The 16,976-nt window shown below is 44.8% G+C and overlaps 1 long non-coding RNA gene across 2 annotated transcripts in view; it reads left to right on the forward strand.

The window, feature by feature from the left end:
- Nucleotides 1–16,976, forward strand: part of LOC135056179 (uncharacterized) — a 126,323-nt gene that overhangs the window by 98,677 nt on the left and 10,670 nt on the right. For both annotated transcript variants that reach the window (XR_010243914.1, XR_010243913.1), the window contains exon 2: nt 16,231–16,335. This is a non-coding gene — a long non-coding RNA (uncharacterized LOC135056179). The remainder of the gene's footprint in view (nt 1–16,230; nt 16,336–16,976) is intronic.

Consider the following 16,976-nt stretch of genomic DNA (forward strand, 5'->3'; position numbering starts at 1 on the left):
GTTCCTCTAGACCGTATTTTGAATAGATTGACCAAATTCTCATCGCGTGGTGCTATTTCTTATTGGTATAGCCTACTTTTCCCACCGGGTTTGTGTTACGATCCCTGGCGCTCAGAACACGGAAGATGTTATGAAGTGAGTTCAGAGCACCAGGACGCAATGCTGGATTTGCTAAAATAGAACGGGAATAGCCCCTGGCACCCTACCTCAGTTGTTTTACCCGTGTTGTCAATTCACTCTTGCAGGACTATAGTTTCTTGGGCCCATGGCAGCCGCGTTTGAAGGGCGGATTAGGTCTGCCCAACTCCGATGCCCCCTCAGGTCTTAAAGAGAGACAAAGCGTGAACTGAGACAGGGTAATAACAAGGGGCCCTCTAACTGAAACAACCAAAGCCAGGGGCTACTGACTAGCCTAAAACTAAATGTATGCGCGGCTTGCCGCCAAAGGAAAAGAACAACCAAAAAGATACCACTGTCCACTCCCCTACACGGCACCGCCGAGTTCTGGGGGGAACAGTGGAAGCGGAAACCTCCGCAAATGCACCAGTACAAAATAATGCAATACTAAAGCGGGCTAGGCCGCAACACGCGGCAAAGCCGCCACTCACGAAACCGGGCGAGAACCCCAAACGACAGTCACAGGTTCACGAGGACCAGGAGGATTCCCGGGACCGGCTAAAGAATTCCTGGATACAAGGACACAGGGAGCAGGACGGACCGGATACAGCAGACCAGGAACAGACGTTCACCAGACATAAACAGCAAACAGGAAGCTATCACCGGCGTTTGTGTGAGGCACTGAGGAGGCATATAACAGGGAACCCTCCAATAGGAATACAGAGCCTAATTAACAAATGTCGTGCAGCTGCCTTGCTGCACGAGCAGGGGAAACACAGGTGTGAATGCTTCATTAATGCAACGGGGAACGCGGTCCGCCTGTGGCGTCCCCGTTGCTACGGACCCGACGGCCCTGAACGCACGGCGTCCTAGCGTTGCCAGGGAGCCGGCGGCTATCGCGCGCCCGGCGTCCCGGCGTTGCTAGGCGCCGTGCGGAGACAGACAGGGAGAGAGGCGCGGCGGCCGTGACCGCTGCTCTGTCAAAGAGCGGGCGAGCACCGCCGCGCCTAACAGTACCCCCCCCCCCTTGAGGAGGGGTTACAGAACCCCTAGAGCCAGGTTTCTGAGGAAACTCCTGAAAAAATATCCTCTTAAGTCTAGGAGCATGTAAATCCTTATCCAACACCCAAGACCTTTCTTCAGGGCCATAGCCTTTCCAGTGGACCAAAAAATAAAGTCGGCCCCGAGAAAGCTTAGAATCTAAAACCTTCTCCACCAAGTACTCTTGTTGCCCCTGCACATCCACCGGAAGTCTACCCCGGGAAGTCCTCCGAAGAAATCTCCTGGAAGAAAAATACTGTTTCAGAAGGGAACAGTGAAAAGTATTGCCAATTTTGAGTGATCTCGGCAAACATAGTCGAAAAGCAACTGGGTTGACCTTTTTAATGATAAGGAACGGTCCAATAAATTTGGGTCCTAATCTAGCCGAAGGCTGTCGGAGCCTGATGTTGCGGGTTGACAACCACACCTTATCTCCCACTTTAAAAGTGCATGGGCGCCGGAACCTGTCAGAAAAAATCTTTTCTCGGAAGGCAGCCTTCTTAAGGGCAAGGTGAACTTTTCTCCAAATCATTCTAAGACGGGAAGTAAAGGTCAACGAGGAGACTGGAACATGAGGGTAAAAAGAATTTGCTCTAGGATGGAAGCCCAACACTGAAAAGAATGGGGACTCCTTGGTGGAAGAATGACAAGAGTTATTATAAGCAAACTCGGCCAAAGGAAGAAATTCAGACCAATCATTCTGAAGTTTGGCCGAATATAACCGTAAGTACTGTTTTAATGACTGATTTACACGTTCAGTTTGTCCGTTAGACTGAGGATGATACCCGGATGTTAAAGAAAGTTTCATATTTAATGAGGCACAAAAACGTTTCCAGAATCGTGCAATGAATTGCAGACCCCGATCAGAGACAATATCCGTGGGCAAACCATGGAGCCTGAACACATGGCGGAGGAACAAAACTGCTAACCCTTGAGCAGAGGGTAACCGGGGGAGAGCAATGAAATGAGCCATTTTACTAAAACGGTCTACTACCACCCAAATGACTCGAAAGCCAGCTGAAAGAGGAAGGTCCACCACGAAATCCATGGATATATGTGACCATGGCCTGAGAGGAATGGCTAGAGGTATGAGTTGCCCGACTGGCAACGCTCGAGCTACCTTGTACTGAGCACAAACCTCACAGGAACGGACAAATTCCTTAACGTCTTTAGAGAGACTAGGCCACCACACCGAACGAGATACTAGTTCCAAGGTCTTAGTGATACCTGGATGACCAGACACTTTGTTGTCATGAAACTCAGCTAGAACAGAGCCTCTCAGAAATTCAGGGACGAAAAGACGGTCAGCAGGAGTAACTTTGGGAGCCTACTGTTGAAGCTGGACAAGCTGTGTAAATAAATCCTGTGTGAGGCCTGCCCGGATGATAGATGATGGAACTATTGGGGTAGTAGCAGGATGGCCATTGTGAACCGGAAGAAAACAACGTGACAGGGCGTCAGCTTTCGTATTCTTGGAACCGGGCCTGAAAGTGATAATAAACCTGAAACGAGTAAAAAACAATGCCCAACGTGCCTGCCGAGCATTAAGCCGTTTAGCTGACTCAATATACTGCAGGTTCTTATGGTCAGTAAATACTGTAATGGTATGCCTAGCTCCCTCCAGCCAATGCCTCCACTCCTCGAAAGCCCATTTAACTGCCAGCAATTCTCGATTACCAACTTCATAGTTGGATTCTGCGGAAGAGAATTTCCTGGACATGAAGGCACAAGGGTGTAACTCCTGAGACTCCGGATCTTCCTGAGAAAGGATAGCCCCCATTCTGAGGCATCTACCTCGACTATAAAGGGGAGCTCCGGGTTAGGGTGCCTGAGAACAGGAGCCGAGACAAAGGCCTGCTTCAAGGCCAGAAAGGCAGACTCAGCTTCAGGCGACCAATTGGAAGGGTCCGCTCCTTTTTTTGTCAATGCTACAATAGGAGCGACCAAATCAAAAAAAGGTATGAATGAAACGCCTATAATAATTTGCAAACCCTAAAAAGCGCTGAATTGCTTTTAAATTTGTGGGTTGCGCCCAATTAAGGATGGCCTGGAGTTTTTTAGGTTCCATGAAAAACCCCTGGGGAGAAATAATATACCCCAAGAAAGACACTTCTGTGATGTGGAAATCACATTTCTCAAGTTTATCATATAAATGATTCTCCCGTAGTTTTTGAAGAACCAGACGCACATGGAAAACATGTTGTTCCAAAGACTCAGAGTAAATCAAAATGTCATCTAAATAAACGACTACGAACTTCCCAAGAAAGTCACGAAGCACATCATTTATGAGGTCTTGAAATACCGCAGGCGCATTTGACAGCCCAAACGGCATCACCAGGTATTCATAATGACCCGACTGTGTGCTGAAAGCCATCTTCCACTCATCCCCAAATCTTATTCGGATGAGATTGTAAGCTCCTCTAAAATCGATCTTAGTGAAGATAACGGCAGAGCGTAACTGATCAAAGAGTACTGAAATCAATGGCAAGGGGTAGGTGTTTTTAACAGAAATTTTATTCAAAGCCCGAAAGTCAATACATGGTCTGAGCGACCCATCTTTTTTCTCAACAAAAAAGAACCCCGCACTCAATGGAGATTTCGAGGGCCTAATGAAGCCTTTTTTCAGTCTCTCCTGAATGTAATTATCCATAGCCGTGGTTTCTGGCCCAGACAGGGCATATAATCTCCCTTTAGGTAAAGTGGCACCTGGAATTAAATCAATAGCACAATCATAGGACCGATGGGGAGGCAGAACGTCCGCGTTACCCTTGGAGAAACATCGGCAAAATCCTGATATTCCAAAGGAATAAATTCTGGGGTAACAGCCGCAACCCGGACTGGATGGGAAATACACTCCTTAACACAAAAGGAACCCCATTGGGAAATCTCCCCAGACCGCCAATCTATGGTGGGATTATGAAGGGCAAGCCAGGTGTGACCCAAAACTACTGGAACTGCCGGACAATGAGTGAGGTCAAATTCTATTTTTTCTGAATGTAGGGCCCCCACAGTCAGTAGTACTGGAGGTGTGCGGTGAGTAATAACCCCATTGGAAAGCGGACCACCATCCAAGCCGTGCATGGTGATACGTTTATCCAAAGGTACCTGTGGAACACCTAAAGTCTTAGCCCAACCTAAATCCATGAAATTTCCTGCAGCTCCACTGTCGACGAAGGCCGACACCGACGAACTGAGGCTACCAAAGGAAATCTTTACAGGAACTAATAAAGAATCATTTGAGGAGATTAACTGTAGACCCAAGTGAACCCCCTCACAATTCACTTGGTCAGAGCGTTTTCCGACTTATTCGGGCAACTACGTGCGATATGTCCCTTGCCACCACAATACAAACAAAGACCAGATTTTAACCTTCTGGTTCTTTCCTCTGGGGACAGCCGGGAGAAACCCATCTACATGGACTCCTCGACGTCCTCAGGAAAAGTATATACACATGGACTAGGCCTAAAAGTTGTTCCTCTTTCAGCCCTCCGCTCTCGGAGACGACGATCAATTTTAATAGCGAGCTCCATGAGTTTGTCTAGAGTCTCAGGAGCGGGGTTCTGAAGGAGACTGTCTTTAATAACTTCAGACAAACCGAGGCGAAACTGACTGCGCAGAGCCGGATCATTCCAGCCACAGTCGTTCGACCAACGGCGAAACTTGGTACAATATGCTTCTGCTGGATCTTTCCCTTGCTTTAGTGCACGCAGATGGCTCTCAGCTGATGCTTCTCTATCAGGGTCATCATACAAAACGCCTAAGGACTTAAAAAAGGCGTCTACTGATAGCAAGGCAGCATCATCTGATCTTAGCCCAAAAGCCCAGGTCTGTGGATCACCTTGGAGTAAGGATATCACAATCCCGACCCGTTGAGACTCCGTACCGGAAGAACGGGGCTTTAAACGAAAATAAAGCTTACAAGCTTCCTTAAAATTAAAAAAACCCTTTCGGCTACCCGAAAAACGGTCAGGTAAATGCATCTTTGGTTCTAGGACCACACTCGGGGAGGCTCGCAAAAGATCTTCCTGCGATCTCACCCGAAGAGAAAGGTCCTGAACCATCTGAGTTAATTCCTGAATCTGGTTGGCCAAAAGCTGACTGGGATTTGGACCTAAACCTGCCGGATTCATGAGGGCGAATTTCTAGGCCCACCAATACAAAGGAAAAAAATTATACCCTTCTTTTTTTTTATTTTGTTTGGGCCGGTGATAATGTTACGATCCCTGGCGCTCAGAACACGGAAGATGTTATGAAGTGAGTTCAGAGCACCAGGACGCGTTGCCAGGGAGCCGGCGGCTATCGCGCGCCCGGCGTCCCGGCGTTGCTAGGCGCCGTGCGGAGACAGACAGGGAGAGAAACGCGGCGGCCGTGACCGCTGCTCTGTCAGAGAGCGGGCGAGCACCGCCACGCCTAACAGTTTGCTAGTAAAAACCTCTTCTCAACTTCATTGGGAGAGTGATCTTCACCGTACATTTACTCTACAGCAGTGGGAAACTGTCCATCTCTCCTCTTTTTTTTTTTTTGTCAAAATGCACTAACCATGCTGAAATGCACTTTAAATTAATAAATAGATTGTATTTTACTCCTTCTAAACTACATAGGATTTGACCCTCTACCTCTAAATTTTGTTGGCGTCTGTGTCACTTCCGAGGGTACTATCTTTCATGTTTTTTGGTATTGTCCTGTTTTACGCACCTTTTGGAGAAAGGTGTTTGATCTTATACATGACGTTATAGGACTTATTTTACCTCAAGATCCCTCCCTAGCCCTTCTACACTGGTATCCTAGTATGGTTCCTAAACCCTCTCGCTATATTTTGGGTCACATTCTAATATCCGCTAGAGCCACCATCGCTCAACATTGGAAATCCCCTTCTTCCCCTCCTTTAGAGAAAGTGATTTCCAAAACCCAATTCCACTTCGAAATGGAGACTAGAGAGGCCATATATTCCTCTGCTCTCTCTTCTCCTATTGTGAAGTGGCTTCCGTGGCACTTACATTCCACAGAGGGCAAAGGAGCCCCCTCTCCTCGCCTCACGTCATTGAGCCCTCCTTTCAATTTGAACGAAACTCCCGCAGAGGATGGTACTTGATTTACATAATACTTTTCATATATTTGTATGATGCTATTGGGTGACCTGTCCCCCCTTTTTCCTTGCCCTTTTTGCTTTTGTCTTCACACCATATTTCTTTTTTGTACCTCTGTTTAACCTGCTTAATCTTTTTTTTATTTTTTTTATTTCTTTATTTGTGAAAGTGGAAAGAGGAGCGTACAATACATGTAAAGGCACACAACAAAAAAATATAAAAAAAATGGTAACATACAGACGATGCACCATGATACATAAAGCAAAAAAGTACATTCCAATCAAAACATACAATGTCAATTCCACTTATTTTTTCAATTGTTGGGGAAGGGGGAGATAACAAAACAATTCTACAGTAAGAATACAACTGTATAAGGGAACTAAAAAGGGGGAAACGGGAAAGGGAAGGGAAAGGAGGGAGGGGAGGACAATACTGCTATAATCCGTGCTGTTGATAGTAGAACAGAAGAAATAGGACAAGGACTCACATAACTTTAGAAAAGAAATAATAACAAAATAGAATTCGAATTTATAAGGAACCCGGAAGTTGTCTGTGGAAATAGAGGTACCAAGGGCCTCAAGTGTCCTGAAATTTGGCTACTGAGTCTTCAACCAGGGCGGTGAGGTATTCCATCGATGCAATAAACCAAATTTTGTTTATCACATTGTGCATAGATGGGGCCACGGGCTGCTTCCAATGTGGCGCTATCAATAACTTGGCAGCATTAAGGATATGAGTGCAGAGTCTATTCGAGGATCTAGGGATCCCTTCCAGTGGTTTGCACAACAAAGCGTGTAAGGGGCTAATAGGGGAGGAAATCCGAAGAATGTTCCTGATGAGGGTAAGGGTGTCATTACAATTGGAATTAATCAATGGGCAGTCCCACCACACATGCAAGAAAGAGCCCGTGGCTCCACACTGTCTCCAGCAGAGATCGGAGCATGTTGGAAAGATTTGATGTAATCTCTCAGGGACCATATACCACCTTGTGTAGACTTTGAAAGCATTTTCCTCAAGATTCGTGTTTATGGAGGCCTTGGCTATCGTACACCTGATCTCCGCCCACTCTTCCTCCTCCAAGGACACTCCCAAGTCTTGTTCCCAGGCCGATTCAAATGGTTCCTTAGGAGATGAGGAGCCGGCCAGAAGGAAGTATGAAATAGAAATAGCGCCCCAGCGCCCTGGGTCATAAATACAAATACGCTCAGACGGGTGAGGTTTTCTATGGGTACCAGATTCACTCAAAGAGCGCACAAAGCTAGTAATTTGCAAATAGTCAAAATATCTGGTTTCTTGAATACCGTATTTCTCAAGTAAAGTTGAGAAATTTTTCAGAGCAAAGTCCCCCGAGATATGGAAGATCCTGTTTATGCCTGCTTCAACCCAAGGGTGCATGTAGGATGATATACAACCCATAAGAAAATGGGGATTATGCCAGAGGGGAGTCAGAGGGGAGGGATAAGGTGCTAAATGAAATTTCTTATTTAGACTATCCCACACTTTCAGAACGGAATGGACGCAAGGGGTATCATGTACTGAGGCCAATCTCAAGTGTGGCAAGAGCCATGGAAGGAAATGAACCAAACAGTAGTTAATAAGTGTGCTTTCCAGGGGCACCCACTTACTACCCTCAGGCGAGTGCCAGGCGGTGATGAGGCTCAACTGCGTACCTTGAAAATATCGTTCAAATATAGAGAGGGCCAAACTGCTGGCAGTCGACGAGTCTGGGGCGTTTGTTTGACCAAATAAATTTGCCACACAGATTGCAACGTACGGAGATATGAAGTCGGGACCACAATGGAGGCGGTTTCGAACCGATAGAGCAGCCGCTGCAAAATAGTCATTTTAATGGAATTAATTCTACCAGTCCATGAAATACACAAGGGATCCCATTTAGCCAAGTCCTTCCTGATATTTTGTAGAAGCGGGAGAAAATTGGCTTTGAACAACCGATCATAGTGTTTCGTTATCTGGATCCCCAGGTATCTGATGGATTGAAATTACACCATAATCCTTTTGAGCATATATACATATATATCTATCTGAGAGCGCTTTTGTCTTTTAACCATTTATTATACAATAAAATACAATTAACTTTGCATTAATCAATTACCATAAAATTACATAAAATATCATAGGGCTACTTTGAAACACTATAGTGTACTATAATTCCAAGACTATATATAGGGGTATATGCAATTCACAGCGAATCGCGGCAAATTATCGCCGTTTTTAAATTCGACACAATTCGACAGGTGAATTCCGGCAGGTGGCTGCCGGAATTCACCATATTCAATGAAAAACGGATTCGACAGTCCCGCGGGCGAAAAACGGCCGATTTGCCAGATTTTGCCGCGATTTAAAAAAAATGGGAAAAAACGGGAAAAACACGAAAAAAAAATGGCGTGGGGTCCCCCCTCCAAAGCATAACCAGCCTCGGGCTCTTCGAGCTGGTCCTGGTTCCAAAAATGCGGGGGGGAAATTGGGCAGGGATCCCCCGTATTTTTAAAACCAGCACTGGGCTCTGCGCCTGGTGCTGGTGCAAAAAATACGGGGGACAAAAAGAGTAGGGGTCCCCCGTATTTTTTACACCAGCATCGGGCTCCACTAGCTGGACAGATAATGCCACAGCCGGGGGTCACTTTTATGCAGTGCCCTGCGGCCGTGGCATTAAATATCCAACTAGTCACCCCTGGCCGGGGTACCCTGGGGGAGTGGGGACCCCTTCAATCAAGGGGTCCCCCCCCCCAGCCACCCAAGGGCCAGGGGTGAAGCCCGAGGCTGTCCCCCCCATCCAATGGCTGCGGATGGGAGGCTGATAGCCTAGAGTAAAATGACAAGAATATTGTTTTTTCCAGAAGAACTACAAGTCCCAGCAAGCCTCCCCCGCAAGCTGGTACTTGGAGAACCACAAGTACCAGCATGCTGGAGAAAAACGGGCCCGCTGGTACCTGTAGTTCTACTGGAAAAAAATACCCAAATAAAAACAGGACACAGACACCGTGACAGTAAAACTTTATTACACACTGCCGACACACACATACTTACCTATGTTCACACGCCGACATCGGTCCTCTTCTCCATGTAGAATCCACGGATACCTGAAAAGAAAAGATCAATATACTCACCTCAGCCAGGGTCCAGAGATAAATCCACGTACTTGGCAAAAAAAGAAAACGGACACACGGACCACCGGACTGAAAGGGGTCCCATGCTGACACATGAGACCCCTTACACCGAATGCCGGGACACCACGTGACTCCTGTCACTGAAGTCCCTTCACCCAATCAGGAAGCGCTACTTCCGTGGCGCTCACCTGATTGGCTGTGCGCTGTCTGTGCTGTGACAGCGCATCGCACAGCTCCGTCCATTATATTCAATGGTGGGAACTTTGCGGCTAGCGGTGAGGTCACCCGCCGATCAGCGGCTGACCGGGGGTAACCCCACCGCTGACGGCAAAGTTCCCACCATTGAAACTAATGGACGGAGCTGTGCGATGCGCTGTCACAGCACAGACAGCGCACAGCCAATCAGGTGAGCGCCACAGAAGTAGCGCTTCCTGATTGGCTGAAGGGACTTCAGTGACAGGAGTCACGTGGTGTCCCGGCATTCGGGGTAAGGGGTCTCATGGTTCAGCATGGGACCCCTTTCAGTCCGGTGGTCCGTGTGTCCGTTTTCTTTTTTTGCCAAGTACGTGGATTTATCTCTGGACCCTGGCTGAGGTGAGTATATTGATCTTTTCTTTTCAGGTATCCGTGGATTCTACATGGAGAAGAGGACCGATGTCGGCGTGTGAACATAGGTAAGTATGTGTGTGTCGGCAGTGTGTAATAAAGTTTTACTGTCACGGTGTCTGTGTCCTGTTTTTATTTGGGTATTTTTGTATTTTTTTCCCAGTAGTACTACAGGTACCAGTGGGCCCGTTTTTCTCCCGCATGCTGGTACTTGTGGTTCTCCAAGTACCAGCTTGCGGGGGAGGCTTGCTGGGACTTGTAGTACTACTGGAAAAAACAATATTCTTGTCATTTTACTCAAGGCTATCAGCCTCCCATCCGCAGCCCTTGGATGGGGGGGACAGCCTCGGGCTTTACCCCTGGCCCTTGGGTGGCTGGGGGGGGGACCCCTTGATTGAAGGGGTCCCCACTCCCCCAGGGTACCCCGGCCAGGGGTGACTAGTTGGATATTTAATGCCACGGCCGCAGGGCACTGTATAAAAGTGACCCCCGGCTGTGGCATTATCTGTCCAGCTAGTGGAGCCCGATGCTGGTGTGAAAAATACGGGGGACCCCTGCTCGTTTTGTCCCCCGTATTTTTTGCACCAGCACCAGGCGCAGAGCCCGGTGCTGGTTTTAAAAATACGGGGGATCCCTGCCCAATTTTTCCCCGCATTTTTAGAACCAGGACCAGCTCGAAGAGCCCGAGGCTGGTTATGCTTTGGAGGGGGGACCCCACGCCATTTTTTTTTTTAATTTTACCGTTTCAGCACTAAAAAAAAAAAAAAAAAAATATTTTAAAAAATATATAAATAATACTTGTGCCTCCAAAAAAAAAAAAAAAAGTTCCTAATCCCTTCTAATATAAATAGATATGCTATTCCCCAAAAAAAAACCACCAAAAAAAACATGTTTAAAATTTTTTTTTATTGTTTTCACCCTCCAAAGTGTGGCGGATTGAAAATGACGAATTTACTGTCTAAAAGCACTGCTGTCGAATTTCCAAACTTGAATTGAATATGCTTTTGTCGAATTGCAGCACTTGTATCATTGCAGAAAAGTCGAATTTGCAAAAAGTCGAATTTTGAAAGTCCGTTTTTTTGACGGAAAGCACTGAATTGCATTGACGATTTTTTTTTTTGGGCGAAAATGACCCGAAATTCGACAATTTCAGGAATTCGACCGCAATTGCATATACCCCATAGTATCCTCTCATTTAACAATCATTGCTTTCCATCCATAACCAGCTGTTACTTAGATGAGAAAATATACTTTGAATCCTTTTAATTTTCACTGCTGTAACTTGAGGTATTAACAGCCCAAATTTAACAGATAGAAAGTCTCTCCAGTGAATTATTTGTCTGAATGAGTATAATTATACCATGTATTCCAAAATCTGTAGTTGTTCCTAGATTCTGTTTTTATAGATATATGTGTGGCGGTGTCCGGCTGCAGCTACACACCGCCGAGCCTCTCCTCATTAGGTGCCGCTCAGCTCTTTCGCTTGCTGGAATTGGTATTCAGTATTTCCGCTGCGGCTCAGAGGTGAAGACAGTATCCCAGGTGTGCAAGTGTTTATTCCGCTGCGGCTCAGAGGTGAAGACAGTATCCCAGGTGTGCAAGTGTTTCCTTATAACGGTTTCCTCAGAAGAGGAAACCGTTATAAGGACACAATGGAGAAACGCGTTAAGGATAATCCACTATTTGGTCTTTTGAAACACTTGCACACCTGGGATACTGTCTTCACCTCTGAGCCGCAGCGGAAATACTGAATACCAATTCCAGCAAGCGAAAGAGCTGAGCGGCACCTAACGAGGAGAGGCTCGGCGGCGTGTAGCTGCAGCCGGACACCGCCACTCATACCAACACACCGCTGACCCCGGCTGGGGAATGAAAAGGTGACTGGTTCCGGAAAATAAGCGACTCCAGCAAAAGGTTTATCCAGCGGCGTGCGACCGCAGCCGGGCACTGCTTTTTTCCGGATCTCTACACCCAAGTGTGTGACTGTGGTGAGGTGAGAATACACTATCTATAAAACATCTATAATTTGTCAGCTGTCCTAACAACTGTGCTACAATAAGGACTAAAATCCTAGTTGCTATTACTTGATAAAGCAAAATGCACGATTGTTCCATAGCCTGCATATATCTATAAAAACAGAATCTAGGAACAACTACAGATTTTGGAATACATGGTATAATTATACTCATTCAGACAAATAATTTACTGGAGAGACTTTCTATCTGTTAAATTTGGACTTTTAATACCTCAAGTTACAGCAGTGGAAATTAAAAGGATTCAAAGTATCTTGTCTCATCTAAGTAACAGCTGGTTATGGATGGAAAGCAATGATTGTTAAATGAGAGGATACTATATATAGTCTTGGAATTATAGTACACTATAGTGTTTCAAAGTAGCCCTATGATATTTTATGTAATTTTATGGTAATTGATTAATGCAAAGTTAATTGTATTTTATTGTATAATAAATGGTTAAAAGACAAAAGCGCTCTCAGAGAGATATATATGTATATATGCTCAAAAAGATTATGGTGTAATTTTATTCTGGTACAGTTTCAGAGTACCATGTGGGAGCGGCTTATAGGTCTATAACCTTTTTAGTGACCAGTTTTCAGTAAAAAGATTTTCTTTTTTTAAGTAATATTTTATAAAGCTAATTAGTTTTGTTTATATCGCCCCTGAAATTATATACACAAACGGACATATTTAAACATTATAAATCTATCATTATTTAATTTAATTGTCCGCCTGTGTATATAGTACCTGTAAAAAGGGAAATATATAATCTGATGGATTGAGGCCATCAAATATACTCAAAATTTGTTTTCAAAAGCTTCACAGTATCAGCAGGAAGGTAAAATGCTAGTGCCTCAGATTTAGTACTATTTATTTTGTGTCCTGATAACCTACCAAACAACGAAAGTGCGGTCTGCAAGTTAGGGAGTGTGGTCAGAGGTGAGGACAGGGAGAGCAGGACATCATCTGCAAAAAGAGATATTTTATATTTGGTACCAAGGACAGCGATCCCTGTAATATCTTGATGCAGCCTAATGTGGGCTGCCAGTGGTTCAATACTAAGGGCATATAACAAGGGCGACAAACGACATCCCTGTCTGGTGCCATTACCTACACCGAAAGATGGGGAAGAGAGCCCATTGGTAGAGACAGATGCCGTGGTATAAAGCTTGTATTGCAGACAGAAAATTACTGCAGAAATCATAGGATCACAGGGTTTGAAACATAAAAGGCCAGGGAAGGCGGTCAAAGGCCTTCAATGACAGAAGAATGGATGGCAGTTTGTGTTTATTAACAAACGTAATCAGGTTGACTGTGCGCCTCGTGTTGTCAAAGGCCCACTTGGTCGGCGTCAATCAATTGGCCCAAATAATTATTCAACCAGATCGCTAGAATCTAATCAAATAACTTAATATCTGCATTAAGAAGAAAAATTGACCTATAGCTGGTGCAACTAGTCGGGTCCTTTCCAGGTTTAGGCAACACAATGATCACTGATTTTAAGAAGTCTGCATGGAAACGATCACCAAGCATTATTTTATTAAAAACAGTGAGCAGATGGGGGGCCAATAAACCTGAAAAGGATTTATAGCATGACATGGGGAATCCGTCCGGGCCCCGGCACTTTAGATGGTTTTTGAGATTTCAGGGCCATGTCAAATTCCTCGACTGAGATGGGAAAGTTCATCTTGCTAACTGCGAAGGTAGGAAGGCGAGGAAGGTTACAGGCATCCAGATAATCTTGGGCCACCGTGGATGGTAGTTCAGGGCCTCTCACAGGTTCTACAAGATTATAAAGAGATTTGTAGTAAGAGTAGAAGGATTCGTTAATAGAACCTGGGTGATAGCTAAGAACATATGAACCATTTCTAAGAGCCAGGATGGTCCGCGAAGCTTTTTTGGCTCTAAGAGTGTCCGTTAACAGGGAATCAGATTTGTTACTTTTTTCATAAAATCTTTGGTTTAAATACCTAAGGGATTTCTCTGTATGTTTTGCAAGGAGGGATTGAAGCTCGCTCTAATACTTTGAATCTTACAGAGTACCTGTGGTGAGTGGGATTGTTTACGTACGCGCTCAAGCTGCATCACTTGAGAGGTGAGAGTAGTCAGTCGCTCAGTCTGTTGCTTTTTTCTATGTGTGGCATATTTCATCATTGCCCCTCTAATGACAGCCTTATGTGCTTCCCAGATTGTAGGGAAGGGGACATCTGCAGTAACATTGTTATTAAAATAATCCTTTATTTCGGATGTAATTTGCTCCTTAAAATGGGGAATGCGGAGAAGAGTCTCATTCAACTGCCAGGTAGGGCGTCCTCCCAGGGATTCTAGAAGATCGACGGTGGCCAGAACTATCGCATGGTCAGACTAAACGTTGGGAACAGTGTCAACCTTTGCCAAGGTTTATAGTAGCCCACTACAACCAAGAATCATGTCAATTCGTGAATACGAACCATGGGGATTAGAAAAGAATGTGTAATCCCTGGAGGTCGGTAATGTGCCTGCCACATATAGAAGAGACCAGCCTCAGTCATGTGTCTCCAAAGGTTTCCCAGAGTTGGGTGTGGAAGAGGGGTACATCGTGGGATACTCCTATCCAATAACCTGCTTAATCTTAATAAAGATTTAATGTTAAAAAAATAAAAGTCCGGAGTGCGACAGTATACCTCGCTGACTGAAAATTACATCTTTGGCAGTAGAGACATAATAATTAGAATATGACTGTACCACAAAAGCTCTTGTTTCTCTGTGAAATCTTCTCTACCTTTATCATGTGTATAAGGAGGCAATTACACTAGAGAACATAAGGGTGCATAGTTGAAAAATAGACATGTCATACATCCACAAGTGATACACAGAATGGTGGTTGCTCAATCAATACATCCACAAGTGATATACAGAATGGTGGTTGCTCAATAAATACATCCACAAGTGATACACAGAATGGTGGTTGCTCAATCAATACATCCACAAGTATATGTATTGGAATTTTGGAAGAATCTTGCTGCAGTGTAAGATGTTTAGAATAATATTGTTCCAACCAATCAGCTCCTGTCACTTTACAGGATTAAAAATGACAGGCGCTGATTGTTTGGAACTTTCTCTTACCACTTTATCTCTCTCCATGCTTTGATAACTCTGGTCCTTTAATTTACTTACAAGAGTATGTGCTAGATGAAAACAATGAAGTTCAAGAAAAGAGGTCTGTCTATTGAATCACCACTCTTGTGCATAGAATAAAATGTTGGTTGTAAAAACTGGAAGTGAATACCACAAGCTTCATTTATGGGTATGAGCAGAGAGGAAACACAAGTAAACTGTCTCTAGTCCTGAAGTCCAGGCAAATGTAATATTGAGAATATGGAGACCAGTTTTTTTATATGTCAGTGTCCCCCAGGTATCTGTCCTTGGCCTCCTCCTCTTCCCCTTTATACCTTTTTCCTTGGAAACCTTTCATGTCAAATACCGCATTTATGCTAATGACACATAAATATATATTTCATCATCTGACCTCTCTTTCTCCATCCACTCTCATTTGTTGCCCTGCCTCTATCCCATCTCATCCTGGATGTCCTAGTGCAGTGGTTCCCAAACATGGTCCTTAAGGAACCTTCACAGTCCAGGTTTTATGGATAGCCATACTTGAGCACAAATGGTTAAATTAAATTGGCTGATGTACTAATTAAACCACCTGTGCTCAAGTATGGATAGCTTTAAAGCTGTAAGGGGGCCTTGAAGACCAAGTTTGGGAAACAATTCCTAGTGCTTTCTCAAATTAAACATGACCAAAACTTAATTCATTGTTTCCCCCTGTGTCTCTCTTCGCATCATCCATCAAATCATACCTTATCCTTCATCCTGCTTCAGTCTGTATCATGAGCTCCCCTTGGTTTCACTAGTTTGTTATCCCTCTCAAAATCCAGTTCAAACGTGGAAAACTTCTACCACATTTTCTGGCCACACCCCCTCCATTGATCTCCTCCCAATTTCTTCCACTCCATTCTCTTTCTCTGGCATGTCTCCCCAACTTCAGACATTTGCACTCAAAACACACCTTTTCCCTAAAGCTTACCTGGCCTCATTCTAAATTGCTACTTACCTTTCCGCACCTTGACCTGATCCCTTTTGTAGTTTACCCTCTGACTGTTTACCTCTCTCCTTAATGTGTAAACTCTGAGAAGCAGTGCCCTTTTTATAGTTATCCTTCCCTCAGCATTATCATTGTCTTTTGTCTCCAAGGTGATGTATCAAACCTTTTAAAGAGTTTACAAGTTGAGAAGCTGCCTATAGCAACCAGCTAGGTTCTTCTTATGTTATAGAATGGACTCCACCAGTCTTTATAAGGTACAGTACATTTCCCTCAGCGACTCTGAAACTATAATGCTTACTCTTGTGTTGGATATAGGCTGATCAAATGATGAACTGCCTTCACCTACCTGGGACTCACACCTGCTTGCATTACAAGATACTGTGAGTTGCCCTACCTTCACTCTGTGTACTCTTCCTACCTAGTCTATAATTTTATTGCTGTGTGCTGTTCCTAAGTTATTTCAATTTACATTGTATTGTACCTGTGATTTGTCATGTTACACTGTTACTATGCATGTTCCTTAAAAAAAAAAAGACACTGTGGCACCTTAAAAATATAATATAATAATGCTGCACACGTCACCGCTGGGACAAGGGTGTTTTAAGAGAGGACGAGGCCCATGTGCAGTCTCCATCTGGGCCCCCTCCTGTCTAGCTGGCACAGCAATAGACTCTGGTCACTAGCAGACCCTAGAGTCTAGTGCGCACATGCAGGTCTGCGAGAAATTTGGCGCAGCAGTCATTTTCCTACTGCACGAGTGGAACACCAGTAAAATGGCCACCGTGCCATTTTCCAGGTAATTTTTGCAGCCCTGCTGCTGCCAATGTGGGACTCCAGAGGGTAAATATTGAAAAAATGGGTATGCGGTGTGGGACCCCTGGACCCCGTGTGCACT

The sequence above is a fragment of the Pseudophryne corroboree genome, chromosome 3 (assembly GCF_028390025.1).
Source record: "Pseudophryne corroboree isolate aPseCor3 chromosome 3, aPseCor3.hap2, whole genome shotgun sequence".
NCBI lineage: Eukaryota > Metazoa > Chordata > Amphibia > Anura > Myobatrachidae > Pseudophryne > Pseudophryne corroboree.